The 27,527-nt window shown below is 44.1% G+C and overlaps 1 pseudogene; it reads right to left on the bottom strand.

Moving 5' to 3' along the window:
- The window catches only part of LOC135278061 (WASH complex subunit 2A-like), a 54,846-nt pseudogene extending 33,305 nt beyond the window's left edge, over nt 1–21,541 (bottom strand).
- Between the last annotated feature and the right edge of the window lie 5,986 nt (nt 21,542–27,527).

Raw genomic sequence — 27,527 nt, 5'->3', positions numbered from 1 at the left:
TGGTTGTTACTAGAGAAATATTTTTATTTTTGAGAAGGAGTTTCACTCTTGTTGCTCAGGCTGGAGTGCAACGGGGTGATCCTGGCTCACTGCAACCTCCATTTCCTGGGTTCAAGGGACTCTCCTGCCTCAGCTTTCTGAGTAACTGGGATTACAGGTACCTGCCATCACAGCTGGCTAATTTTTGTATTTTTGGTAGAAACAGGGTTTCGCCATGCTGGCCAGGCTGGTCTCAAACTCCTGATCTCAAGTGATCCGCCCACCTTGGCTTCCCATAGTGCTGGGATGACAGGCATGAGCCACCGTGCCTGGCCTAATACCAGAGAAATAGAAACAAAATCAGCATAGTCTGACCTTAGTAAGAATACTGAGTAATAGTTAAAAGGTAAAAGCTGTAACAACTGAGAGCCATCCAAGGTAGGTCACGCAAAAAAGTGCAGAATAACAAATCCAGCACGATACCACCTCTGCATACACTATAGAATTTCTGTGGAAACAGGTGCATTTACAAAAGCAAAGAGAAAGACCTGGAAAGACATGCTCCCAGAGCATGACCCCAGTTACCTCTGAAGAGTATGCAGAGAAGGAAAGAACTGGAAGGCTCAAACTTAGCCTCATCTGTTAAGTTCTAATTCTTCCAAACGTATATACTACTATGTATAATTAGAATTTTTTTTTTTCAATGTTTGAATCAACAAACTGTGCCAGGCATGTTACTAAAAGCACTTTATTACCTAATTTAATCCTTACAACTTTGAGGTTGGCCGCAGCACACAGAACCAACCTGTTGCATAAGCAGGTGTTTTTAATCACTATATTGTACTGTTTTGAAACACTGTTTGTGGTCAGGCGTGGTGACTCATGCCTGTCATCCCAGCACTTTGGGAGGCCAAGACGAGTGGATCACCTGAGGTTACGAGTTCAAGATTAGCCTGGCCAACATGGTGAAACCCTGTCTCTACTAAAAATACAAAAATTAGCTGAATGTGGTGGCAGACACCTGTAATCCCAGCTACTAGGGAGGCTGAGACTGAAGAACTGCTTGAACCTGGGAGGTGGAAGTTGCAGTGAGCCGAGATCATGCCACTGCACTCCAGTCTGGGCAACAAGAGTGAAACCCTGTCTCAAAAAAATAAAAAAGAAAGAAAGAAAGAAAAACTGTTTGTGGCCAGGCATGGTGACTCACACCTGTAATCCTAGCACTTTGGGAGGCTGAGGCAGGCAATCACCTGAGGTCAGGAGTTCAAGATCAGCCTGGCCAATGTGGCGAAACCCCATCTCCACTAAAAATATAAAAACTAGCTGGGCATGGTGGCGCATGCCTATAATCCCAACTACTTGGGAGTCTGAGGCACGAGAATCACTTAAACCCAGAAGGTGGAAGTTGCAGTGAGCCAAGATCGTGCCACTGCACTCCAGCCTGGGGGACAGAGCGAGACTCAGTTTCAAAAAAAAAGAAAAACTGTCTATATTTGCAGATTTTAATGGGAAATTCCATAGAAACAAATATCCTATGAAGAAAGACTGATTATTAAAATTATAAAGACCAACCACATTTATGAATACAACCAGAAAAATACAGTACCAACCAGAAAATACAAAATCCTTTATTTGATAGTTAAACATTTTTGTGAAAAAAATATTTCCCAGTTAAGAAATTGAAATGCAAATTTTTAGCAAAAAAAAATTTTAAATCATCACCCCAGTGATGAGACTGTAGGAAAATCAACATGCATAATCTGTAATTTAGAAGGTCCACCAGACATTAAGAGTTATGTTAATAATTCTATACCACTTTATTCTGAAGAAACAGTTCACAGAAGCAAAGGATTTCTATGTATGAAAATATTGGCTGGGTATGGGGCTCACACCTGTGATCTCAGTACTCTGGGAAGCTGACTGGGTGGATTGCCTGAGCGCAGGAGTTCTAGACTAGCCTAGGAAACATGGGGAGACCCCGTCTCTACTAAAAATACAAAAAATTAGTCAGGCATGGTGACATACACCTTAGTCCCAGCTACTCAGGGAGGCTGAGGCATAAGAATGGTTTGAACCCTGGAGGCAGAGACTGCAGTGAGCCAAGATCACACCACTGTACTCCAGCCCGGGCAACAGAGTCAGACTCTGTCTCAAAAAAAGAAAAGAAAATATTGAATACATTGTTACATCAAAAATAAAACTCTTTATACATTTAGAGACTATGACAGTATCATATTTAGTAAGTTTAAAAGTATATAGCAAAGACTATACAAAGCAAACTGCAAAGACTTTTTTAAATAAGGAGGCCGGGCGTGGTGACTCATGCCTGTAATCCCAGCACTTTGGGAGGCCGAGACAGGTGGATCATCTGAGATCAGGAGTTCGAGACCAGCCTGGCCAACATGGTAAAACCCCATCTCTAATAAAAACACAAAAAAATTAGCTGGCATGATGGTGGGCGCCTGTAATTCCAGCCACTCAGGAGGCTGAGGCAGGAAAATTGCTTGAATCCTAGAGGCAGAAGTTGCAGTGAGCTGACATCGCACCATTGCACTCCAGCCTGGCCGCCAAGAGCAAACCTCCATCTCAAAAAATAAAATAAAATAAGGAAACATTTATGAAATGTTAACATAAAAGGGCAGAAAATAAAATATGCATACTATGAAAACAATATGCCCTTAGATATTCAAAAATTAAGATAACTGTACTAAGACAGTAGGGTCAGAAGTTTTCATCTTGTGAATATTTATTAATGTCACTACTAGCTTGTCTCCAGTTTTAAAACAGGAGAGGGGACACAGGAGAGGGGGACTCAGGAGAGGGACTCATGCAAAGCAATTCAGTTTGGGTAACTGAGTCTTCTTTTAGAGGCTCTATTTTCCAATTTGTTTTTTACTTCTTTGTTTTCTAAGAAAAATGAAGATAAACTATAAAGGAAAATTGGGAAAAAATATACAAAGGAAATAGCCTAAATACATGAAATGCCTAAAGGAAAATAAGTTGTATACTGAAAAAATCCTCACTTAGTCATAAATAAAATTCAAAAGTAATTTTAATATACATACTATGCTTCAATTAAAATGTAAAAACAAAGTCATTTCAACACATGAGCCTTACCCAGTTTTGATCATTGTCACTATGATTGGCAAAATCTTCATCTGACTCCTTCGGAGGGGAAAAAAAAGGCTTTGTTGTTAAACAGGCTTTACCTCGAAGCACAGAAATGATTTCAGGTCTAAGTCTCTGGGCCAGGCTGATTCCATGTCAAATGGAGAAAAAGCTCTGACACTCAGTCTTTGTACTGACTACCGGTCACCTTAAGTATCAAGGTGCAGGTAGTGGGGCAGCTGGCAATATTGTCAAGGATTGTTCCAGTTAACATGTTATTGTTGTGGCTCACTTAAATGCCTCTAACAATTTGCTCACATCACCTGCACTTTCAACTCTTGCCTTTGGATTTAAAGTAAGAACTGCACATTAAACTAACTAAATTATCGAAAGTCAGTTTGTATTATTTTACATTTTGGACTATACTGTCTCTAGTTCCTCTTGATAGGACAAATACTTCATTAGGCCTAAGAAGGTAACATGAGTATTTGCTACCAGCAATTTAGTAAAGACCTACATCCATGGCTAAAAGCAAGGGATTCAGCTAATAGTTACTTAAGAAAGCTTATTTCCGGCTGTCAGGTTTTTCTTTGTACGGCTGGAAGAAGGGCAGGGGAGGGAGAGCGTAGAAAGGGGGACCAATCAGAAGAGAAAAGCACACACACAACACTGTCTCCTTTCGGAAACCCCATACTCAAGGACTCTCCTTCAACATGGCTGTGTCCCTTGCAATAATGAATATCCCATCTAAAGAACAACTGCAGATTCAACTGTGGTCAAGGCCCACAGACTCAAACGCCAGACTAGGAAATGAGATTATGCTCTGTGGATATGAAGGTGCTAGAAGCAGCAGCAAAACAGAATGTATGTGGTTGCCTTCAGCATATCCTGCTCTACGTTTTACAGTTGACCAAAGTTCTAAATGTATGTATTTTTTTTCTTAGAATTGTTCAAAGACAGAATATACTCAAGACTATATCCCAGGCAGAGATTCCACCAAAACATCTAAGCTGTCCTTCTCAAAAATATACTGGGTGAAGAAGGAATTTGGTGTCAAGGTGGGAGGTAGGATAACAGTGAAACAGATTATAGGAGCTTTCCTGATTATTGTACATAAGGCAAAAAGGAAATCTAACCCTAGATTAAAAGAACTCAGAATGTGGCTTCTATCACTGTTAAAAGCTTTATGGAAACAGATTACAAATTCACAGTTGTTATTTACTTAGCCTGCTAGGCCCATCTTAAGCTTGCTGCCCACCGTGACCTGGTCATACCAAACAGCCCTTACCTCTTCTTCTTTCTCTTCCTCACTGTCCACAATACTGCCACGATCACTGCCTACAGAGCCTTCTGTTGAGAAGAGAGATAAGGGTCACCACACCAATATTCACAAGAAAACGTCCTTAGCTCCTTCTCAAAATCACAAACCACCATACAAGAGCAACACGGAGATCTTGATAAAACCATCGATACCCATTTACTGGAATTAAAAGTGTCTTCATTATGGTAAGGAATTAGATATTTATGTAGTCTTTAAGTATCTCTCCTCAAAAAAATTATTCATTACAAAGAAAAAAAAAACTGGCCTGTACTCTTTACAGATGTCAAGGTCATAAAAAGCAAGAAAGGCTGTAACAGCATCAGACTAAAAGATAACTGGAGATTTGACAACTAAATGTGGTAACCGGCCCTGGACAGAGTCCTAGACCAGAGAACAAAAGAGAGAGACTGTAAAGGGTGCCACTGGGACAAATGGCAAAATGCGAACATAGCAGATTGGATAACAGATAATGTCCTGGCTTTTGTAATTCTACTATAGTTATACAAGAGATGCCCTTGTTCTTAGAAAACACACACAGAGGATCACCTGAGGTCAGGAGTTTGAGACCAACCTGGCAAACATAGTAAAGCCCCGTCTCTACTAAAAATACAAAAATTAGCCAGGTATGGTGGCGGGTGCCTGTAATTCCAGCTACTCAGGAGGCTGAGGTAGGAGAATTGCTTGAACCTGGGAGGTGGAGGTTGCAGTGAGCCAAGATTGTGCCACTGCACTCCCTGGGTGACAAGAACGAAACTAGCTCAAAGAAAAAAAAAAAAAAAGAAAACGCACACAGAAACATTTAGATGTAATGGCATGAATATTATGTCTCCCAAATAGGTTCAAGACAAAATATTATGTATATGTAGAGAACAATAAAACAAATGTAGTGAAAAGTTAACTGGTAAACCCGAGTGCAGGGTATACGTGAGTTCTTTAATCTTAAAACTTTAAAGTTTGAAATTATTTTAAAATAAAAAAAGAAATGTTAAAACTAACAAATTATTTGGTGAAGAAAAGTACCTTCACTGGACAGCTCTCCAAGACCTACATCTTCTTGTTCCATGAACAGCTTTGACCCAATGAGATACGGTAAAGAACGATCAACGTATACATCCTGTACACCAGGAAAGGAATAAGCCGTCAAACATTTCAGTTGAAAACAAACTTACATGTGCCACCTGACATCCTGGTCCATCTGACTACCCGAAACAAGCTACATAACAAAGGAGGAGAATAAGAAACAAAGCAGGACTAAAAGTTAAAAATAAAAAAAATTCTTTTTTTTTTTTTTTTTTTGAGACAGAGTCTCACTCTGTCATCCAGGCTGGAGTGCAGTGGTGCAATCGCAGCTCACTGCAACCTCCCCCTCCCGGTTCAAGCGATTCTTCTGCTTCAGCCTCCCGAGTAGCTGGGACTACAGGAGGCTGCCACCACGCCCGGCTAATTTTTTTCTATTTTTAGTAGAGATGGGATTTCACCATGTTAGCCAGGATGGTTTCCTGAACTTGTGATCCGCCCGCCTCAGCCTCCCAAAGTGCTGGGATCACAGGCATGAGCCACTGCGCCCAGCCAAAAACTTCTTTATTTCACTGATTTTTTAAAAAGTCAAATCCTAGGTAAAAATGCAAGGTAAGGCTAGGCGCCATGGCTCATGCCTGTAATCCCAGAAGTTTGGAAGGCCAAGGCGGATGGATCACTTGAAGTCAGGAGTTTGAGAACAGCCTGGCCGACATGGTGAAATCCCATCTCTACTAAAAATACAAAAAATTAGCCAGGCGTGGTAGCGTGCCCCTTAGTCCCAGCTACTTGGGAGGCAGAGGCATGAGAATCACTTAAGCCTGGGAAGTGGAGGTTGCAGTGAGCCAAGATCATTTGCACTCTAGCCTGGGCAATAATCGTGAAACTATCTCAAAAAAAAAAAAAAAAAAAAAAAAGGCAAGATAAAGCTGAATCACACAGAATCTCCCTCTCCAAGGGCCGGATTAACAAAATTTAACAAAAATGGCAAAAGCCTACCAAAAGTTTATCAGCAGCAAGCAAACAGGGAAAAGGGTGCAACCTCCTAGTATAAGGTCCAGGAGGAGGAGGACCAAGGAAAGAAACTGAACCTTCTGGAGAGCTGTCCTCTAAAAAGCAGTACTAATGAGTGAAAAAATATATTTTTTAATATAAAAATAGATTAGGCCAGGTGCAGTGGCTCATGCCTGTAATCCCAGCACTTTGGGATGCTGGGTTGGGTGGATCACTTGAGGTCAGGAATTCAAGACCAGCCTGGCCACCATGGTGAAACCCTGTCTCTACTAAAAATACAAAAATTAGCCAGTGTTATGGTGCATGTCTGTAATCCTAGCTACTCAGAAGGCTGAGGCGGAGAATCACTTGAACCCAGGAGACAGAAGCTGCAGTAAGCTGAGATTATGCCACTGCACTCCAGCCTGGGCAACAAGAGTGAAACTCTGTCTCAAAAAAAAAAGTAGAATCAAGAAAGTGCTCCACGCTTGGACAGCCTCCTACCTCCACTGGTGGAGGAAAAGCTGCCCTGTGCCCTGTAAGGCATTGCCCTTTGACAATAATAACTCTTCCTTGTCAAAGGACCCTGGAGCAGGGGAGAATAATTCTGATGTTTCATACAAGAACAGAAAGATTGGGAGGGTTAATGTAAAGGGTCAACGATGTCACAGCAACCAATGGAGTATAAAGCAAAGACAGCGTGAATTTGGACTAATTCTCACTGACTCAGAGATATTCCCAAATCCTCCTATAAAAGAAAAGTGTACCTGCACAACTTTTCTGCCAGGGGAAAAAAAAGAGAAAGCACTGTGTGTCTTGGAAGTATCAAGTGTGGGGCTGGGCGCGGTGGCTCACGCCTGTAATCCCAGCACTTTGGGAGGCCGAGGCGGGTGGATCACGAGGTCAAGAGATCGAGACCATCCTGGTTAACATGGTGAAACCCCCGTCTCTACTAAAGATACAAAAATTAGCTGGGCATGGTGGCGCGTGCCTGTAATCCCAGCTACTCAGGAGGCTGAGGCAGGAGAATTGCCTGAACCCAAGAGGCAGAGGTTGCGGTGAGCCGAGATCGCGCCATTGCACTCCAGCCTGGGTAACGAGAGCGAAACTCCGTCTCAAAAAAAAAAAAAAAAGAAAGTTTCAAGTGTGGCCCAGGCAATACATTTCCCAGAGTCCACAGCTGACTTTTAAAGGCATACAGTGAAAAGCCAAGCAGCAAGTGGGCTGCTCAGTTCCAAACAATCTGCCTCACTTTGATGTGACACAGCAAAGCTCAAACTGGAAGAGAAATGTGAAGCTAAAGAATGACTACAAGGCCGGGCGCGGTGGCTCAAGCCTGTAATCCCAGCACTTTGGGAGGCCGAGGCGGGTGGATCACGAGGTCAAGAGATCGAGACCATCCTGGTCAACATGGTGAAACCCCGTCTCTACTAATACAAAAAATTAGCTGGGCACGGTGGCGCGTGCCTGTAATCCCAGCTACTCAGGAGGCTGAGGCAGGAGAATTGCCTGAACCCAGGAGGCGGAGGTTGCGGTGAGCCGGGATAGCGCCATTGCGCTCCAGCCTGGGTATCAAGAGCGAAACTCCGTCTCAAAAAAAAAAAAAAAAAAAAAAAAAAAAAAAAGAATGACTACAAGAGTCTGGTGGTTCAGGCCAGACGCAGTGGCTGACATCTGTAATCCCAGCACTTTCGGAGGCTGAGGCAGGCGGACCACCTGAGGTCAGGAATTCAAGATCAGCCTGGCCAACATGGTGAAACATCCTCTGCTGTATCTATTAAAAATACAAAAATTAGCTGGGCGTAGTGGTGGGTGCCTATAATCCCAGCTACCCAAGAGACTGAGGCAAGAGAATCACTTGAATCATGAGGCAGAGACTGCAGTGAGCCGAGATTGCACCACTGCACTCCAGACTGGGTGACACAATGAGACTGCATCTCAAAAAAAAAAAAAAAAGTTTGGTTCTGTGGCATGTTTTAATTCAAAAGGCCCTGTGTGTCACAAGGGCTGTTTCTCAAAATCACTGTGGCAACTTTCTGAGTTCACCACCGAGACTCTGTGTTGCCCCACTTATCTCCCTGAACAATGTGGGAGAAAGGCGTAGTCAAGCAACCAACACTCACTAGGCTAGGAGGGAGCCTGGACAGGAATGCCCACAGCAGCTTCATTTATATTTAATAACTGCCCAAACTGGAAACAACCCAAATGCCTTTCAGCTCTTCTGCAGTTTTCCTTAGCCCAAGCTACATACTTTCAGGTTCCCAACACTCTCTATCTCTCCAGCCTACTCATCCTTCAAATCCCAATTCAAATATCATCTTTGCCCCAAAGTTCCAGCTGGAAGCCAATTCTCTCTCAGAGCATTTATAATGGTTACTGGTATGAATGTCTTCACTCTCCCACCAGACCTGTGACACACACCTCGAGAGCAGAAGCCATGCCCTGCATCTTTGCACCCCCAACTTGACATGTTGCCTTGCACTCCCCATCAGTGCTTGGGAAAAGCGAGCCTTTCTAGTGGAGTCAATGTGAGACTGCTAAGTGACATACTCACTTCCTAAACGTTAACTCTATTACTTACTAATCGTGTGCCCAAGTAAAGTAGCCCAAACATAACAGGTGCACACTAAATATTTAAGTTGAACATCTTTACCTTTGGTTCAAGGATCAGTTCCACTCGCCCATTAGCATCATTTTCTCCGAGTCTGAGTTTCCTGCTTTGATATCAAGTTGCTCAAAGGCACTGTCCAATACTTGTAGGCCACAGTTCACAGCCTCCTGGACTTTAGGAATGAGATCTACTTCTTTCTGCTCCCGAGTCTTCTCCTACAAAACAAATATCATGCAGTATGGGTCTCCAATATACTGATACCGCCCCAAGAGAATATTGTGAATGTCCTCTAAACCCTAGGCTCGAGCTCCAAAAAAATTAATTAAAAATGTTAACAAAGTCAAATTCTGCTGAATGCCTTGACATAGACTTTGGAGTAAGACTGCAAGTTTTGGCCAGGCGCAGTGGCTCACACCTGTAATCCCAGCACTTTGGGAGGCTGAGGCAGGCGGATCACAAGGTCAGGAGTTCAAGACCAGCCTGGTCAACACGGTGAAACCCCGTCTATTAAAAATGCAAAACTTAACTGGGCATGGTGGCACGTGCCTGTAATCCCACTGCTCAGGAGGCTGAGGCAGGAGAATTGCTTGAACCAGGACCCGGAAGGTCGAGGCTGCAGTGAGCCGAGGTCACGCCACTGCACTCCAGCCTGGGCTACAGAGCAACATGCCATCTCCAAAAAAAAAAAAAAAAAGACTGCAAGTTTTAAATCCCAAGTTTGCCCCTTTCTAGACATGCAATGAACTACTTAAGGTCCCAGAGCTCCAAGGTCAGTCATCATCTACAAAAGCAGAGGTGCGACTACTGTGTGGAGAAGTATCCTAACAATGAATGGCACGCTACTTCCCCACTGCTGGAGGAGTAACAGGTCTATACTCTCAGATTCACCATGACTATCTCACGAGCCTTGGTTAAGGGTCTCTTGGGTAATTTTAGGAGTTAAGACTTGGAACAAAATACCCAGAGGTCTCATTTTTCCATTATAGTTTAAAAAGACAAAAAAATAGTGGACAATTACAATTATTTTATAAATTTGTTCTACATCAAAAGGGGGTTGGCTGGGTGCGGTGGCTCACGCCTGTAATCCCAGCACTTTGGGAGGCTGAGGCAGGCGGATCGTTTGAGGTCAGGTTTGAGATGAGCCTGGCCAACACGGTGAAACCCTGTCTCTACTAAGAATACAAAAAAATTAGCTGGGCATGGTGACACGGGCCTGTAGTCCCAACTACTTGGAGGCTGAGGCAGGAGAATCTCTTGCACCCGGGAGGCAGAGGTTGCAATGAACTGAGATTGTGCCACTGCACTCCAGCCAGGGCAACAGAGCGAGACTCCATTTCAAAAAAAAAAAAAAAAATTTGTTTTTAATATAAACTGTTTAAAAAAAAAAAAAAAACAGCTGGGAACAGGCAGAGCTACAGCTGGTTTCTAATACCCTTTCGTAGTCTAACAGCTTCATCTGTCACAAGAAATAATTGTGACAAAGCGCCAACCTTTACAGGTGATATATATTTTCTGAATAAATGACAGTGAATTCAAAGCTACTCCCATAATAAACTTATTCACAGTCCATTGTGCCTTCCTGAGTGGAAGAAAAAGGAATCTCTGCTGGAGTGCTAAGAAGTCAGTGTGACCCAGAACCTCTTAGCTATGTTTTGGGCTCTGGTGTGAGAAGACCTCAGGAGGAAGTGGGTCGGTGCATCTGTAACACAGGAAGCCACAGCAAAAAAATGACCTCTGTAACCCTCCAAATCTGTAATATTTACTATCTGGCCCTTTACACAAGTTGTTTGCTGACTTCTACTCTATTCCTATGCCAGAATTCAAGAATCTGATCTCTGTATTAGTTAATACACTACATTTCAGAAACAAAGGAAAGAATCCCCTTTTGGGCTGCTGTCAGGAGCAGTACCTCCCTTTCCCTCCCCCACCCACCATCCCTAGTACCCTCATAATACATCGATCTCTACATTTCTCAAAGTCAGAAACTCAGCTCAAGAGTGATTTCATACAAGTACCTGCTCTGTTTCTTCTGCCTCAGCCTTCAGTACTGGCTCCTCCACTTCTTCATCGTACACACGCTAAATATGGAAGAAAACTCAATGTTAAAAGGTGAACACGTCATTGGAAATAAATCACAATACAAGAATTAAATACACAGTAAATAAGGACAAAGATGGAGAAGGAAATGGTTATTCAACAAAGGGCTTGGCTGGGTGCGGAGGCTCACACCTGTGATCCCAGCACTTTGGGAGGCCACGGTGGGCAGATCATGAGGTCTGAAGTTCAAGACCAGCCTGGCCAACATGGTGAAACCCTGTCTCTACTAAAAAATAAAAAAATTAGTGGAGTGTGGTGACACACACCTGTAATCCCAGCTACGCAGGAGGCTGAGGCAGGAGAACTGCTTGAACCCGGGAGGCAGAGATTGCAGTGAGCCGAGATCACACCACTGCACTCCAGCCTGGGTGACAAAGTAAGACTCCATTGGGGGGTCAGGGGTACGCAACAAAGGGCTGAGGCCACTATGCCACTACCAGTGGGTGTCCCTGAATAGTCCATTCACCAAAAAAACGAAATTGTTTTTAAATACAAATGATTAGGAAACATGATGAAAATTTAACCTCCTTGTAAACCAAGAGTTGCAAAACAGTAAGATATGAGTTTGCACACCTTTTCATTTAACCTAATAATGTTGATGGGCAGTGATACAGTATTCTCACCCTAGGCTACAGAAAATGTCAACTGGTGTAATTTATCAACTAAGAAGCAAGAACTTTAGGATTTTGAACAATGAAAATGGTAAAGGCAAAATTTATTTTCATTCAGTTGCTTAAAATGGCTGATACAATTTTATTATCCCATTTGTATGAAAGCAGAGAGAAAAATCTACCACTGACTCTCCAGAAAGGCTGGGCATTTGACTGACCCTGACAGCACGGACAGGCAAAACTCTCTTTTCCAGAACAGACCCACCGCTCTGACAAATCACTGTGATTCTTGTTTTTTTTTCTTTTTTAATTATTTTTATGTTTTAAAAACGACTCAAGTACAACATGCTTTTTATAAAAAGTCAACATAGGCCAGGCACAGTGGCTTGTGCCTGTAAGGCCAGCACTCTCGGAGACTGAGGCAAGGGGATCAGTTGAGCTCTGGAGTTCAAGATCAACCTGGGCAACATAGTGAGACCTCATCGATACCCAAAAAAAAAAAAACCCCACAAAAATTAGCTAGGTGTAGCGGTGTGCACCTGTAATTCCAGCTACTTGTGGGGTTGAGTCAGGAGGATCACTGGAGCTCAGGAGGTAAAGGCTGCAGTGACCCCTGATCGCACCAGCTTGGGTGACAAAGTGAGACCCTATCTCAAAAATAAAATGAAATTTAAAAATTTTTAAGAAGAAATAAATTAAAAGTCAATATAAATGAACCGATGAAAATCTTCTGGCATTAGACAGTGGCCATTACAATTTGAGTACACTACAATCCACCAAACTGCATACTGATTAAAGGTGTGAATTTTATGGTACGTGAATTCTATCCTACTTTTTAAATTTTAAGTCAATATAAAGGCACACGTTAAAGAGATGTATTTTAAAATAGTTCCCTCCCTACCCACAACCTGACCCTTGGAATACCCATTTTAAGCTTGGTGTGTGTGCTCTTTGTTTCCTGAGGCTCTTACACAAATATATGCAGATACGTGCTCATATTTAGAACTCTCTTACCCTTCCTGCTTATCTATTTATTTATTTAGAGACAGAGTCTAGCTCTGCCGCCCAGGCTGAAGCGCAATGGCATGATCTTGGCTCACTGCAACCTCCACTTCTCAGGCTCAAAAAATTCTCTTGCCTCAGCCTCCCGAGTAGTTGGGATTACAGGCAAGCACAACCACGCCCGGCTAATTTCTTTTTGCTTTTTTTTTTTTTTTAGTAGAGATGGGGTTTCACCATGTTGGTGTCATAACCTAGCCTGTGTTAGCCTAACTGACTCCATCTTGGCAGTAGGCTCCAGCTTGGCTTCTCCCTCCCTGCCTCGGCCCCCTCAGGCGCCTTACTGAGTCAAGCTGCACACAAAGCTTTGAACAGTTAAAAGTGGTTCACACTGTTCACAGTACCTGTAACCATTGTAACCACATCCTGCTTGGCAAGTCTCCCTGCTATTGTGAATAGCTTCCTTGGTGATTGATTGTATGGAAAGTTCCCCCTGCAAATCCCCTTCGTGATTGTATGGAAATACCCTTAGCAACCAACAATCCTGGGAACCTCCTGCCCACTGGTTACCAGCTTCCTTATCTAACTTGCTTGTTCTGCTTCTGTAAAATTCTGCTTCAGCTAGGCTCCCCCTCCCCTACCTAAATTAAGGTATAAAGGGAAATCAAGCCCCTTCCTCCGGGCTGAGAGAATAAAGGACTCTTAATTTGAAACTCAGAGCGTGCTGTTTCTTCTATAACTCACTTGGATACAACATTGGCCAGGCTGACTTAAGTGATCCACTGGCCTTGGTCTCCCAAAGTGCTGGGATTACAGGTGTGGGCCACTGTGGCCAGCTGAAACTGGTGTTTTAATTTTAATAGCCATTTCCAGATTCTATGCACAAATGTGTAGAATTCCCTGTCACTAGCAGTATGCTCAAGTGCCCATTACCCAAATCTTTGCCAGTGATTACTGCTGTCCACCCATTTAAAAATATCTGCCAATCTGATCAAACAACGTTGTTTTTCAATGATCACATCCTCTGACCCAAACTTCTACTTATTGAAATTTAGCTCCAATGAAAATTGTCATAAATGCAAACATCAGAATGTCCTTGGTATCAAGATTTCCAGCAGAAAGTCACAAACACCAAATTTATAATTCTATGCAATTCCAATCAAAAGCTAATAAAATATTCTGTGGCACAATATAGTAAAATAATCCCACTGGGTGCAGTGGCTCCTGCCTGTAATCCTGGCACTTTGGGAGGCCGAGGTGGTTAGGAGTTTGAGACCAGCCTGGCCAACATGGAAAAACCCATCGCTACTAAAAACATCGCTACTAAAATTAGCTGGGCATGTTGGAGGGGCCTGTAATCCCAGCTACTCAGGAGGCAGGAGAATCTCTTAAACTTGGGAGGTGGAGGCTGCAGTGAGCTGAGATCGTGTCATTGGACTCCAGTCTGGGCAACAAGAGTGAAAGTCCATCTCAAAAAAAAAAATAATAATAAATAAAAGATAACCCTCAAATTCACACAGAAAAGTAAAAAGCCAAAGACTGATAACCGTGACAATTCTGAATAGAAAGAGATTATAGGGACTTGCCCTATTAAGACATTAGAAGTCTGCAGTGTTTAAGATTATGATACTGGCAGACAGCGTAAAAACAAAACAAACAGCAGAGGGCAGAAACAGACCCACAATTCCATGGAGGCCTGATTTTATTTTCAAATACACACAAACATTCATATACAATAGTCAGTGAAGAAAAGAACAACTACACAATAAAGGTTATCTATAAGGGATAAAAATTAAATCCCTCTCTAGGTAAAAAAAATTAAAAGTTAGCCAGGCATGGCAGTGAACACCTGTGGTCCCAGCTACTCCGGAGGCTGAGGTGGAGGATGGCTTAAACCCAGGAGTTTGAGGCTGCAGTGAGCTGTGTTTGCACCACTGAACTCCAGCCTGGGCAACAGAGGGAGATCCTGTCTCAAAAACGAAAAAAGAATAAAAAGCCAGAGATACCAATGAATCCCCATCCAAAATGATTAGAGTTAAGGACAAATATGGAGGGTTGGCACCTTTGAAGCAAATGTGGCAAAATATGAAACTACTGATGTTAGGTGCCGCATCTAGTTAGCACTTGTGGTTTCTCTCTAAACTTTTCTATACTTATGAAACATTTCATAAATAACATTTAATATGGGAGGATTATTGTATGGTTTAAGAACAAAAAAATGAAGTTCACAAAATCTCAAAGATGTGTTAAATAAGTTCACATAAACAAAAGTAGGCTGCAAATGTAAATACACACACACACACACACACACACACACACACACACACAGTCATCTAGAAAGAAAAGGTTAAAGTTGACTGGGCGCGGTGGCTCATGCCTGTAATCCAGCATTTTGGGAGGCCAAGGCAAGCGGATCATGATGTCAGGAGATCGAGATCATCCTGGCTAACACAGTGAAACCCCATCTCTACTAAATATACAAAAAAATAGCCGGCCATGGTGGCATGCGCCTGTAGTCCCAGGTACTCAGCAGCTGAGGCAGGACAATCACTTGAACCTGGGAGGGAGAGGTTGCAGTGAGCTGAGATGGCACCACTGCACTCCAGCCTGGGCGACAGAGTGAGACTCCATCTCAAAAAAACAACAAAAAAAGAAAAGGTTAAAGTTAAAAAAAAAAGAACATAAAGTAATACAATGAAACGTTCAATGGTTGGTTAATTTGGGGTAGTTGATTTTTTTTGGAAGTTCAATTCTTTTAAGCCTGACGTCTGCATGGGAAATAGATTTAGAATATATGTGCTAGGGCTGGGCACAGTGGCTCACACCTGTAATCCCAGCACTTTGGGAGGCTGAGGCGGGCTGATCACAAGGTCAGGAGTTTTGAGACCAGCCTGAACCCCCGACCCTCCACCGTCTCTACTAAAAATATAAAAATTAGCTGGGCATGGTGGCGGGTGCCTGTAATCCCAGCTACTCAGGAGGCTGAGGCAGGAGAATAGCTTGAAACAGGAAGACGGGGGTTGCAGTGAGCTAAGGTTGTGCCACTGCACTACAGCCTGAGCAACAAGAGCGAAACTCTGTCTCAAAAAAAAAGAATCTCTATCTATATATAGATATATATGTGCTAAACATTGAGAGGCTCCCCTCTAGCTGAGGAAATGTCAGATGATTTTTCTTTTTCTTACTATTCCTAATTGCTCTATAAAGATCAGGAATTCTTTTGGTAATTTGCAAAGTCAGGACTCCAAAAAAGTAAGTAAATTTCAAAAGTGAGACTTTGAGACCTGGCAGCTACCATGGCTACCTATGAGAAGCCTGCAGCAGAAAGCCAAATACAACATCTAAGAAACCAAAACCCATGGGACCTAAAACCCATGGGATCTTTTCAAGGCAAGCAGGACTAGCATCTCCAGTACTTTGCACACAGCAGATAACCAATGCTAACTTCTTTCATCCTCACCTGGTTGAACTCAAAGCTTCATGTGTTTTGTGATCAATTTACAGTCAGATAGCTACGCCCAGGACTGTTAAATATCTTTAGTATTGGCCGGGCGCGGTGGCTCACGCCTGTAATCCCAGCACTTTGGGAGGCCAAGGTGGGCGGATCACGAGGTCAAGAGACCGATACCATCCTGGCCAACATGGTAAAACCCCGTCTCTACGAAAAATACAAAAATTAGCTGGGCGTGGTGGCATGTGCCTGTGGTCCCAGCTACTCGGGAGGCTGAGGCAGGATAATTGCTCGAACCCGGGAGAGGTACATTGCAATAAGCCAAGACTATGCTATTGCACTCCAGCCTGGGCAACAAGAATGAAATTCCATCTCAGAAAATAATAATAATAATGGGGCTTGATTTAGCAAGACAGTTCAACTCATCAAATCCCACAAATTGTAAAATTGCAATTATAAGAAGTCTACTAAAGAATGGCATGTGATGCTTCAAGTGCTTTTATCCAGGGGGTCTGCCTAGTGCAGAGGGTCCAGGAGGAAGTAATATAATTGAGCAGAGACCTGGAAGACAGATAGATGTCAATCAAAGGGTCGAGGCATAGGAAGCAATGTAAGCAAAGGTCCCGTAGCAGCAGGGCATATGGTATCTCAAGGAATGAGAAGACTGGATTGTCAAAAGCAAGGCCATTATGTAAAATAAGGCAGGTCTAGGGGGTTGGGGAGATGCCTGTACAGGAAATTATACGCCAATAAGGCTTTTGGGCTTTACCTCCTTCTCTCTAATTGTGGACTACTTGACAATTTCAACAACTCCATCTGTTTCTTCAATAGAAAAGTAGAAGAGGAGGGGCAAATGACGAAAATTCAGCTTTTATAAATCAATAGGAAGATGATCTGGAAAATTAACCCATTTATGCCTAGTGTTCCATTATTGGAATGCTAAGCTTGTGGGAGTTATGTATATCCTACTGCTCAAGGTCATTGCCAAGGTCTGATTTTTCACAAAAAAATTTGTAACCTCTGGCATAAATGGGTTAATTCACTTAATTTTGGAATTAAAAAACATTTTTACAAAGCTAAGATTTTCAAACAATTGACTTTAAAAAGAAAAAATCCTCCCTCACCAGATCTTTTAACAAACTAAAGTCATTAACTATGGCACTTAGTATTTCAGGATGCAATCCCTAAATTAACAGACTAATTAAGGTTTAGAATTGTGTTGCCTTCTAATTAGATGCTAGAACACTGGCCAATGTTAATTAGCATTTCTTCTCCCTAGGAGTCCCCTCTTGAGCTTTTACTAATGGTACTAATTTCTCTTGCACTAGAAAGTCCTGACTGTTCTTGCCCTAGAAAGTCCGGATTGTTTCACTAACTTATAATATAGTTTGCAACTCTGTGGCTGCCTCTGAGGCTAATTAATAAAACCCACAAACCTATCTGACTTTGAAAAATTACCATGAAACTAAATGGCACTATCATTCAAGTTGGAATTGTAATATGTAAGTACTGATGTCAGGGGTTGAAAAAAAAAAACAACATTAAAAAGCCAGATCACTGACAAATATGTATCAGCAAGTAGATTTTTTCAGAGTTTTATTAAGCATTTCTCAGTATCATCATGCTCTGCCACAAATGAAAAAAGCCTATAGCATGTGGCCTTATAGAAGGTCTGGGAAGTAATTAAAATTTGTCAGTGGCAACCAGCATATCCGGAGAAGAGTTCTGAACGCAGACTGGAAGGCGAAGAGGCATCCAGACTGAACACTAAGGGCTGGGCACGGCGGCTTACACCTGTAATCCTAGCACTTCAGGACGCTGAGGCAGGAGAACTGCTTGAACCTGGAGGCAGAGGTTGCAGTGGGTGGATCACTTGAGGTCAGGAATTCAAAACCAGCCTGGCCAACATGGTGAAACCCTGCCTCTACTAAAAATACAAAAAAAATTATTGGCAGGTGCCTGTAATCCCAGCTACTTGGGAGGCTGAGGCAAGAGAATTGCTTGAACCTGGGAAGTGGAGGTTGCAGTGAGCCGAGATCATGCCACACACTCCAGCCTGGGTGACAGAGTGAGACTCTGTCTCAAAAAAAAAAAAAAAAGAAAAGAAAGAAAAACAAAAACACTAAGACTAAAGGGATGGAGAGATGAATGGAAAACAGGAAACCCCTAGTAGTAGACACAAATAAAGAACAGTTACCAAAACACAATAAAAACCAAAAAACTCCATAAAAACTACATCACGGAAAACTCAGAATCTAAGAAAACTTGGCTAGAAAAGAAGAGCTGGAGAAAAGAGAAGACCTAAGATTGTGGTTCAGAAAAGGTTTATGATGTTCCCCATTTCTCCCCACTGAAATATTGATCTGATACCAATCTAGTACCAATCTGGTACAGGCACAGTGGGTACAGAGGAAACCTCCCAAATCCTTTCGGACTCTGGTGCTGCAGTACCGACTGCAGAGAAGTGCTAAGTACCTGATCCAGAAAGAAAGGTACAGAATGAAAACAACAGGAGTGCTTAAAAGGACACCAAATTAACCTTGATGAAAACATCATGGGGCTGTGCACACCAGAGAAGTGAGAATCTAGAGTCCCTGACTCTTCCAGTGAGATAAACGGGCAGGACTAAGCATAGACATTCTGTGTGGACAATCAGAAAACTACTGATTTTACTTGAATACTTGTTATTTTTCAAACTCATGAGTACTCCTTTACTGTTAAAGGAAGTAACGGGCAAAGAGATCTCTAAGACCTTTATTAATATCTTTATTTTATGCATAGCTCTCCAAAAGACAGGAAGTGGCATTTAACCCAAGCTACTAAAAAACGCACAAAGATGCTGCACAAGTTGACTATGTGGCATTATCTGGTGTTCTCTTAACTATCCTAAATCTTGGCCTTTTTTTTATCATTTTGTGATTCTGAATTTTTTTTTATTACTTTATACCTAACAATCTTAGGAGATAAATTACTTTAATCCTTTTTTCACAAATGAATGCTGATATTCAAAAAGTTGAATACCTTATGAGAAACACAGGTCTGTTATCTAAGCTACCTCTCCATCTTCATCTCTTAAGTCTCCACTGTGCTCCAGCCACACTTACTTCCGTTGTAGGCTAGAATTATACTATTTGCCAAGAGAGAGGCTCTATCTAATTTACCTATGTATTCCTACCATCTAGAAGAAACTCAGTAAATAGACAAAACTCACACATGGGTTTAAGCTCAGTAATCTGTGTATAGTTGATTCCACATCGTAAGTTCAGCCATCGCAAACTTCAGTTAAGAATACTGCAAGTAGACATATATATTCCCTGAATATAATTTACCAGAACATAACCCAAGCAACAACTGAAACCACATGTGGTGTCCAGAGGGTCTAACCAGGTATACAGATCATGCCTTACAGATCATGCCACAACAAAGCTGGTGTGAGTGCCACACAATTCATCACAATTGCTGACTACTCTCAAAATTGACAAAAGATGGAAGCACTGAAATATAAGAAAATTTCATCATTAGACTTTTTTAGAGGCTTGGAAAAAAGGACTTAAAACTTTACAAATAAAAAAGAGGCATCTAATCCCAGAGAAAAAAGCTTCAATTACCAAGAACCACACTTCCGCCAAAATTAAGGAGGGAACCTAACAGTAAGTTATTTAAAATTACAGTATCTCCTACTTTGAAAAAAACAATTATTTATAATTATGATATAACTAAATAACTCACATTCTCAATGAACTGGGTATTAGAGAGCATAAGGAAATCATTGAAGACATTATGCAGGTGACAATCGGTGGCTTTGGTTTCCCGAATTAGTCCGACCACTCGTTTCTTGATTTCATGGGTCCTAGAGATAGTTTGCTGTGAGAATTCCTGTAGAAACTGTAGTAGCTATTTTAAAAACATAAACATACGGTAGTATCAATGTTACACATATCTACTCTGCGCATGTCAAATCAAAAAAGAATCCATGCTACTTCGGCTCACTGCAACCTCCGCCTCCTGGGTTCAAGTGATTCTCCTGCCTCAGCCCCCTGAGTAGCTGGGATTACAGGCGCCTGCCATTACGCCCAGTTAACTTTTTTGTATTTTTAGTAGCAACAGGGTTTCACCATGTTGGCCAGGCTGGTCTCGAACTCCTGAACCCGTGACTCTCCCACCTCGGCCTCCCAAAGTGTCGGGATTACAGGCGTGAGCCACCGTGTCCTGCCAGAATGCTCCTTCTGACAAGTAGTAAAACCAAGGGACATTGAAAACCACTAACAAAGCGCATCAAAAGAGTGGCAGTGAGCTAATGGTATGGTGGCCCACCTTGTAATCCCAGCACTTTGGGAGGCTGAGGCGGAGTGATCGCTAGAGGCCAGGAGCTGGAGACCAGTCTGGACAACATAGAAGACCCCCATCTCTACTAAAATTAAATAAATCAGCTAGGTGTGGTGGAGCCCGCCTATAGTCCCAGCTACTCAGGTGGCTGAGGTAGGAGGGAGCAGCTGAGCCCCGGAGGATGCAGTGAGCTAAGATCAAGCCACCTGCACTCCAGCCTGGGCAACAGGGCAAAACCCTGTCTCTTTTTAAAAGTTCTCTTTGGTCGTCAGTCTACAAAGATCACAGAGCAAGGGTTAGATAACCAGTCACCACTCTTACTCAAAAATCCTATTCATTTAGGACTCTGGAATTACAGCTCTGAGGGAGCTTCCTGGGCCTCCGACATGAAGAATCTCACTAAAGGATATCCACATACTGGCTTGTCTCCCACCCCACTTAGTCCAGGTCCCAACAAGAATCGCCTCCCTAGTGCCCGAGCAATCCCTCAGCGTGGCAGAAACGGATCTCCCCTCTGGATGGAGCTGAGCGGCACTGCCAGAAACCCCAATGACGGGAACGCCGCGTCTGGGCCGTGGTCCGGGCCCGCCTCCCTCCCCGGTAGCCGGGGGCTGCCAAACTGGCATTCTCCAGGGCTATGAAGGGCCTGTGTTCCTAAGAGGGCAGGCAACCCGACGGCCCGGGTGCAGGGGCAGTCGCGGCCCCGTCCTCCCGCGCGCAGGCCGAGCGTTCCCCCTGCCGCCCTCGCGTCCCCCCTGCCGCCCTCGCGTCCCTAGGGCCCACCTCTCACGCCCGCGCCGGCCGCCAGCGACCAGCTCTGGCTGCTCCTGCGGATCTCCTCCACCGACCACGGCCGCTCCCACACGGGCTTGGACGCCGGCGCCCGATCCTGGTCGGGGGTCATCCGGTTCATCCGCAGCGAAAAAAACGAGACAGGCTGAGCCTGAGGGCAGCAGGGACAGCTGCGCCATGCCAGGCCCTTCTCTCTCCTGCCTGGCCCGCCTCCCTCACCATCCCAGCCTCCCGGCTCGGTGGGCTCCGAAGCCGCCCCCTCGCGCCAGGACCGCACAGCCCCGGAAGCGCAGTCCAGCGGCCCCGGGCGCCACCGCCTCGCGTAACCTGGTGTCACGTGACAGCGCCCCACGTGATCAGACCTGCGATACTGCGGGGAGGAAGCTACGGATGGGAATTGGACTGGAGTTTGGGGTTCTCGGCTGGGTTGGGGCGGGGGAAGCTGCACGAGCCGGGCCGACGCCAGGGAGCGCTGCAGAGGCCGGTTGGCCGGGTGGCTCTGCGGCCCAAGACCCGAGGCAGCGGCGGTGTAATGGCACTGGCCGCCAGTCCGGCGGGTCTGGAGAGTGGGGACCTCCAGCAGCCAGTGGAGTCACCAGCCTAGGAGCTTTCGACGTCGGCGCCGTGGGCAGAGGAAAAGGCCTGCTCTGCTGCCTCTTCTCGTGCAGCAAAATCCGCTGCTGTGGAGCCGGCAGGCGGGAGCTCAGTGGATAGAGAATCCGTGATCTGCCTGGGCATCACCTTGCTTTTGTGACCTGCTCGGCTGCCACTGTGTAGGGGCTGCTTAAAGTCCTTTGAACTGGCACCATTGGCTTCAGATTGAAGGCCAGGCTCCTCATTATGACAGGCATACAACTCTCTCATTCGTCCTCCGCTGTCCCAGCTCAGGGCTCCAGCTCTTCTGTCTCACACTTCCTTGCAGTTGCCTCTGCTTAGTCGCCCTTGTGCCAGACAAACTTACTTATTTTTATTATTTTTTTTTTGAGACGGAGTTTCGCTCGTTACCCAGGCTGGAGTGCAATGGCGCGATATCGCCGCAACCTCAGCCCCCTGGGTTCAGGCAATTCTCCTGCCTCAGCCTCCTGAGTAGCTGGGATTACAGGCACGCACCACTGTGCCCAGCTAATTTTTTTGTGTTAGTAGAGACGGGGTTTCACCATGTTGACCAGGATGGTCTCGATCTCTTGACCTTGTGATCCACCCGCCTCGGCCTCCCAAAGTGCTGGGATTACAGGCTTGAGCCACCGCGCCCGGCCCAAACTTACTTATTAAAATAAAAATCCCAATTTCTTTCCATTCGTGTGTGCCCAGGCTAGTTTTTCAACTTTTCTGAGCTTTCCTCGGTGAAACGAAGCTACATATCTCGCAAGGATGTGATATTAAAGTGGCAAAATTGTAAAACATCCTCCACAGTGCCTGACTTAGGCTGAGCATTCAACGTCGAACGTACCACTGCCCCATGCACCTTGCTCACACCCAATCCTGGATTTTTCTTCTGTAGCCACCTCAGTTATCCCCTCATTAAATACCAACCTGATTATCCCAAGTACAGTTTAAGTGACTTGTTATTTTCTGTGTATTTATCCTAAAGTGTTACATTGTATTGTAATCATTTAAATATAGGTCTCTCCTTTAATAATAATAATAGCTAAGAGCGGGCTGCAGTGGCTCACGCCTCTAATCCCAGAACTTTGGGAGGCTGAAGCAGGTGAATCACAAGATCAGGAGTTCGAGACCAGCCTGGCCAACATGGTGAAACCTTGTCTCTACTAAAAATACAAAAATTAGCCTGGTGTGGTGGCAGGCACCTGTAATCCCAGCTACTCGGGGTGCTGAGGCAGGAGAATCGCTTGAACCTGGGAGGTGGAGGTTGCAGTGAACTGAAAGCGAACCACTGCACTCCAGCCTGGATGACAGAGCAAGACTCCATCTTCAAAATAATAATAATAATAATGGCCAATGTTTATCAAGTGATCAGTATTTACCACTTTATACATTATTCATTTAATTCACACAATGACTATGAGGGAGGGAATATGATTCCCAAATTATAGTTGAGGAAACTGAGGTACTGAAAGGAGAAGTAACTTACTCATGATTAGGTAACCAGGAAAGAGGCCGACCCAAGAATCCACACTGTGAGCCAATAAGGTACAGTAACATATAGCAATGTTAACACTAAGGCTGGGCTGGCGTGGTGGCTCACACCTGTAATCCCAGCACTGTGGGAGGCCAAAGTGGGTTCGAGACCAGCCTGGGAACCATGGTGAAACCCCATCTCTACAAAAAAAAAAAAAAAAAAAAAATTAGCTGGACATGGTGGCATAGGTCTGTAGTTCTAGCTACTTAGGAGTCTGAGGTGGAAGGATTGCTTGAGCCCCTGAGACCAAAGTTGCAGTGAGCCAAGATTGCCCCACTACACTCCAGACTGGGCGAAGAGGAAGACTGCTGTCTGCAAAAAAAGTTTTAGTGTCTTAAAGGGACTTCATTTTTTGGTCACCATCTACCAACCTCCTCCACTTTCCCCACATTCATTAAAACACACACACATACGCACATACTCTATTTAGAACTTGGAACTCGGTTGGTAAAATTGAGACGAGCCAATTACCAAACTTGCATTTCATCTTCCATCACCATGGGCAACTTCAGTCGCCACGTGCTTAACATCTTTAACCTACGTCCCACACCCTGGACTTTATCACTGAAACATTGTGACTTCAAATCTGAACTTCTCCTGAATAGAGAAGCCTCTTAAACTCTCGGGTCTCTCTCCCACTTCCTAGTCCACTGTGTCTTTTCTTGGCTAACTCAAGCTCCAGTCCTTCACTGCCCCCTTTTCCCCTCCATTCTGCCCTTTTAGCTTTCTTTCCTTGACTGTTAAGCCTAGAGACCAATGATACTAGACTTTAACTTCTTCACCTTATTCCTTTAATATCTTCACCTTATGCCTCTGACAAAGACTATGCTAGATTCTAACTTGAATCAGGCCCTTTTTCCTTTCCTGTACCAAAGTTACTGGAGGAAATCACTACAAATTAATATTCTGCAAATGTAAATGACCTTCAGTACTGATTAGCAGACCTTTTATTTATCTTGTGTCTTTATAACTTATCCTTGATCAGCCTCCTTCTGTTACAGGAAAGGGGTCCGCATCCAGATCCCAAGAGAGGGTTCTTGGATCTTACACGAGAAAGAATTCCGGGCAAGTCCATGGTACAAAACAAGAGCAAGTTTCATTAAGAAAGTAAAGGGAGCCGGGCGCGGTGGCTCATGCCTGTAATCTCAGCACTTTGGGAGGCCAAGGCGGGCGGATCACGAGGTCAAGAGATCGAGACCATCCTGGTCAACATGGTGAAACCCCGTCTCTACTAAAAATACAAAAAATTAGCTGGGCATGGTGGCGTGTGCCTGTAATCCCAGCTACTCAGGAGGCTGAGGCAGGAGAATTGCCTGAACCCAGGAGGCGGAGGTTGCGGTGAGCCGAGATCGCGCCATTGCACTCCAGCCTGGGTAGCAAGAGCAAAACTCCGTCTCAGAAAAAAAAAAAAAAAAGAAAAAAAAAGAAAGTAAAGGGATGAAAGTAAGAGGAGGGAGGCATCCACCCTAAGGACAATGCTTGTATATACTGGGAGATGCGTTCTGCTGCAAGAGTTTGTGATAAAGGATTAATTTTCTCAACATTTTGAAAGAATTGATATTATCTTTAAAGCAAAATTAGGAATGCCTTTGTTCTCCAGATATTGGGATATAAGGACCCTCCCAAGTCTGGGTCTGTTTACTAAACATGATTAATTTGTTCCCTTAATGGTAAACGTCTAGAAGCTAGCAATGCCTAGTTTTCGGAGGATGCCGCCCAGCAAGTCTCAGCCTCATTTTCCTAGCCCTCACTCAAAATGCAGTTGCTCTGGTTCAAATGCCTGACACTTCCATAGTTTTGAAACAGGAAAGTTTCCCTTCTCCCTCTCGCCCCACCAGGCATGTGATGAAGGTGTGGCTTGCTTCTTCAGTGCTCTGCTGCTCAGACCTCTAGGGGAGCATACAGATGGGCAGTCTGTGGGGCTCAGACACCACAGCTGTGTCTAGGGGTGAATGTTTACAGCTCCTGAAGCACCAGTAGGCGCGGGTTACAGGGTGCTTTTTTAGTTTTGCTGTCTATAGGCAGCTTGTGTTAACCAGCTCACTTAGACCCTTTCTGTATCCCGGGTTCTTGCCTTGGTGTACTGGAAGAATCGGATCACACCTGGGCTTGGAGAATGAGTGCAAGGTTTTGCTGCGTGGAGGTAGCTCTGGCGAAGTCAGAGGAGAATGGAGTGGGAGGGTTTCCCCTGGTGTCGGGCCTCTCAGCGGCCTGGGCTCTCCTCTGACTGCCCAGCTAAACTCCATGTGTTTCTGCTTCTGCTGGTTGGCTGGCCGGTGCCTGTCGGTGCATTCCTCTCAAAGTCCAGCCACCTGTGTGTTCCTCGGCTGATGTGCTCCTCTCAAAATCCAGTCACCAATGTGCCTGCTGACTAGGGTCTTGGGGTGTTTATAGGCACAGGATGGGGGTGTGGCAGGCCAGGGTGGTCTTGGGAAATGCAACTTTTGGGCAGGAAATGCCTGTCCTCACCTAGGTCTGTAGGGGTGGAGCCCTAGCCAGGGACCACACACTCCTCTACCCAGCACTTCCCTTCCTTCATTCCATGGCATTTAAGGGACCATGCCCTTCTCTACCCAGCACTTCGTTATCAATTTCACCACATTGTTCCAACTATCCACTCCACTTGCTGCTTCCTGAGAGAACACACTCCCCCAACTTCGTACTTAAAAGGTTGCTGTTACTACACCTTCTGTATCCCATGCAGTTCTTTATTTGCACAAAACAGAATTCAACTAGCACACTCAAACAAAATAGAATTTGGGGAAAAGATAATGCAGCGCTCACAGCACTTAAAGAAAAGTAGGCAGACAGGTCTTGAAAGGGCATGAACCTCAGAGAAACAGAACAGTCTTCTTTGAGCCAATGCCCTCAGAGTGACTGGGCTCCAGTCATTTCCCTTCTTGTGTTTTTCCTCTGAAGTTCTAGAGACAGAGCAAGATTGTCTCAAAAAAAAAAAAAGGAAAAGAAAAGAATCTAAGTTACTATGTCGAACTGCTGCAGAGTATTCTGTGGTAGGAACATACTATGGTTCATGTAGTCATTCTCCCATTGATGGACCTTTGGATTGTTGCCAATATCTCACTGCTTCCAGCAATGCTGCTAAGATAGCCTTCACAATACTTTCTTGCACACACAGCAAATGTTTTGGTTTTAATACATATGTCAGATGCCCTCCAAATTGCAGTAATACGCACCCCCTCTGGTGGGATGTGAGGTACCCGTTGGCCCAAATCTGCCTAACATCTGTTATCAAACTGGAAAATACTTGCCAATCTGATCAGTAAAAATAGCATCTCAATGCTCTTTTATTTGTATTTCTTTGAGAACTGGTGAGATCCAGCATTTTTTCTTATCTTTCTTAGCAATTTTAATTTCCTTGAATGGTGTTTTCATATGAATTGCCTATTTCTCATTCATGTTTTTCTTATTGCCCATTTATTATGAACACTCATTTGTTAGGACTTTATTATCTTTGCATCTTCATTTTTTTTTTTTTTAGACAGATTCTCTTCCTGTCACCAAGGCTGGAGTGCAGTGGCATGATCTTGGCTCACTGCAACCTCCGTCTCCTGGGTTCAAGTGAGTCTCCTGCCTCAGCCTCCCAAGTAGCTGGGATTACAGGTGCCCACCACCACACCCAGCTAATATTTGTACTTCTAGTGGAGATGGGGTTTCACCATGTTGGCCAGGCTGGTCTTGAACCCCTGATCTCAAGTGATCCACTCTCCTTGGCCTCCCAAAGTGCTGGGATTACAGGTGTGAGCCACCTCACCTGGCCTGTGTTTGTGTTTTCTATGGATTATGCTGTTTCCTTTTTTGTCCCTATTCCTGTTTTCTGTTGGATTGATTGAAATTTCTTTGTTCCATCTTTTTGCCTCTATTGGTTTGAAATTTATACATTTCATTGCTATTTTTCTAGTAGTTACTCTTAATTTTTTATATCCATATATGAAGTGGCCTAACAAAATCTAAAGGTAAACAGTACATACAGACTCTTCCCAAACAAGGTAAGAAATGTTCACTTCCCCCTGCTGTTTTCCCTTTCCCCAACTCTCCTGTTGATATAATCCAGAATTCTAATT

Source organism: Aotus nancymaae, unplaced genomic scaffold (assembly GCF_030222135.1).
Source record: "Aotus nancymaae isolate 86718 unplaced genomic scaffold, 86718_ANA_hifiasm-v0.15.2.pri h1tg000036l, whole genome shotgun sequence".
Lineage (NCBI taxonomy): Eukaryota > Metazoa > Chordata > Mammalia > Primates > Aotidae > Aotus > Aotus nancymaae.
The sequence above is the reverse complement of the archived record's forward strand: the minus strand, read 5'-3'. Positions and strand labels throughout refer to the sequence as shown.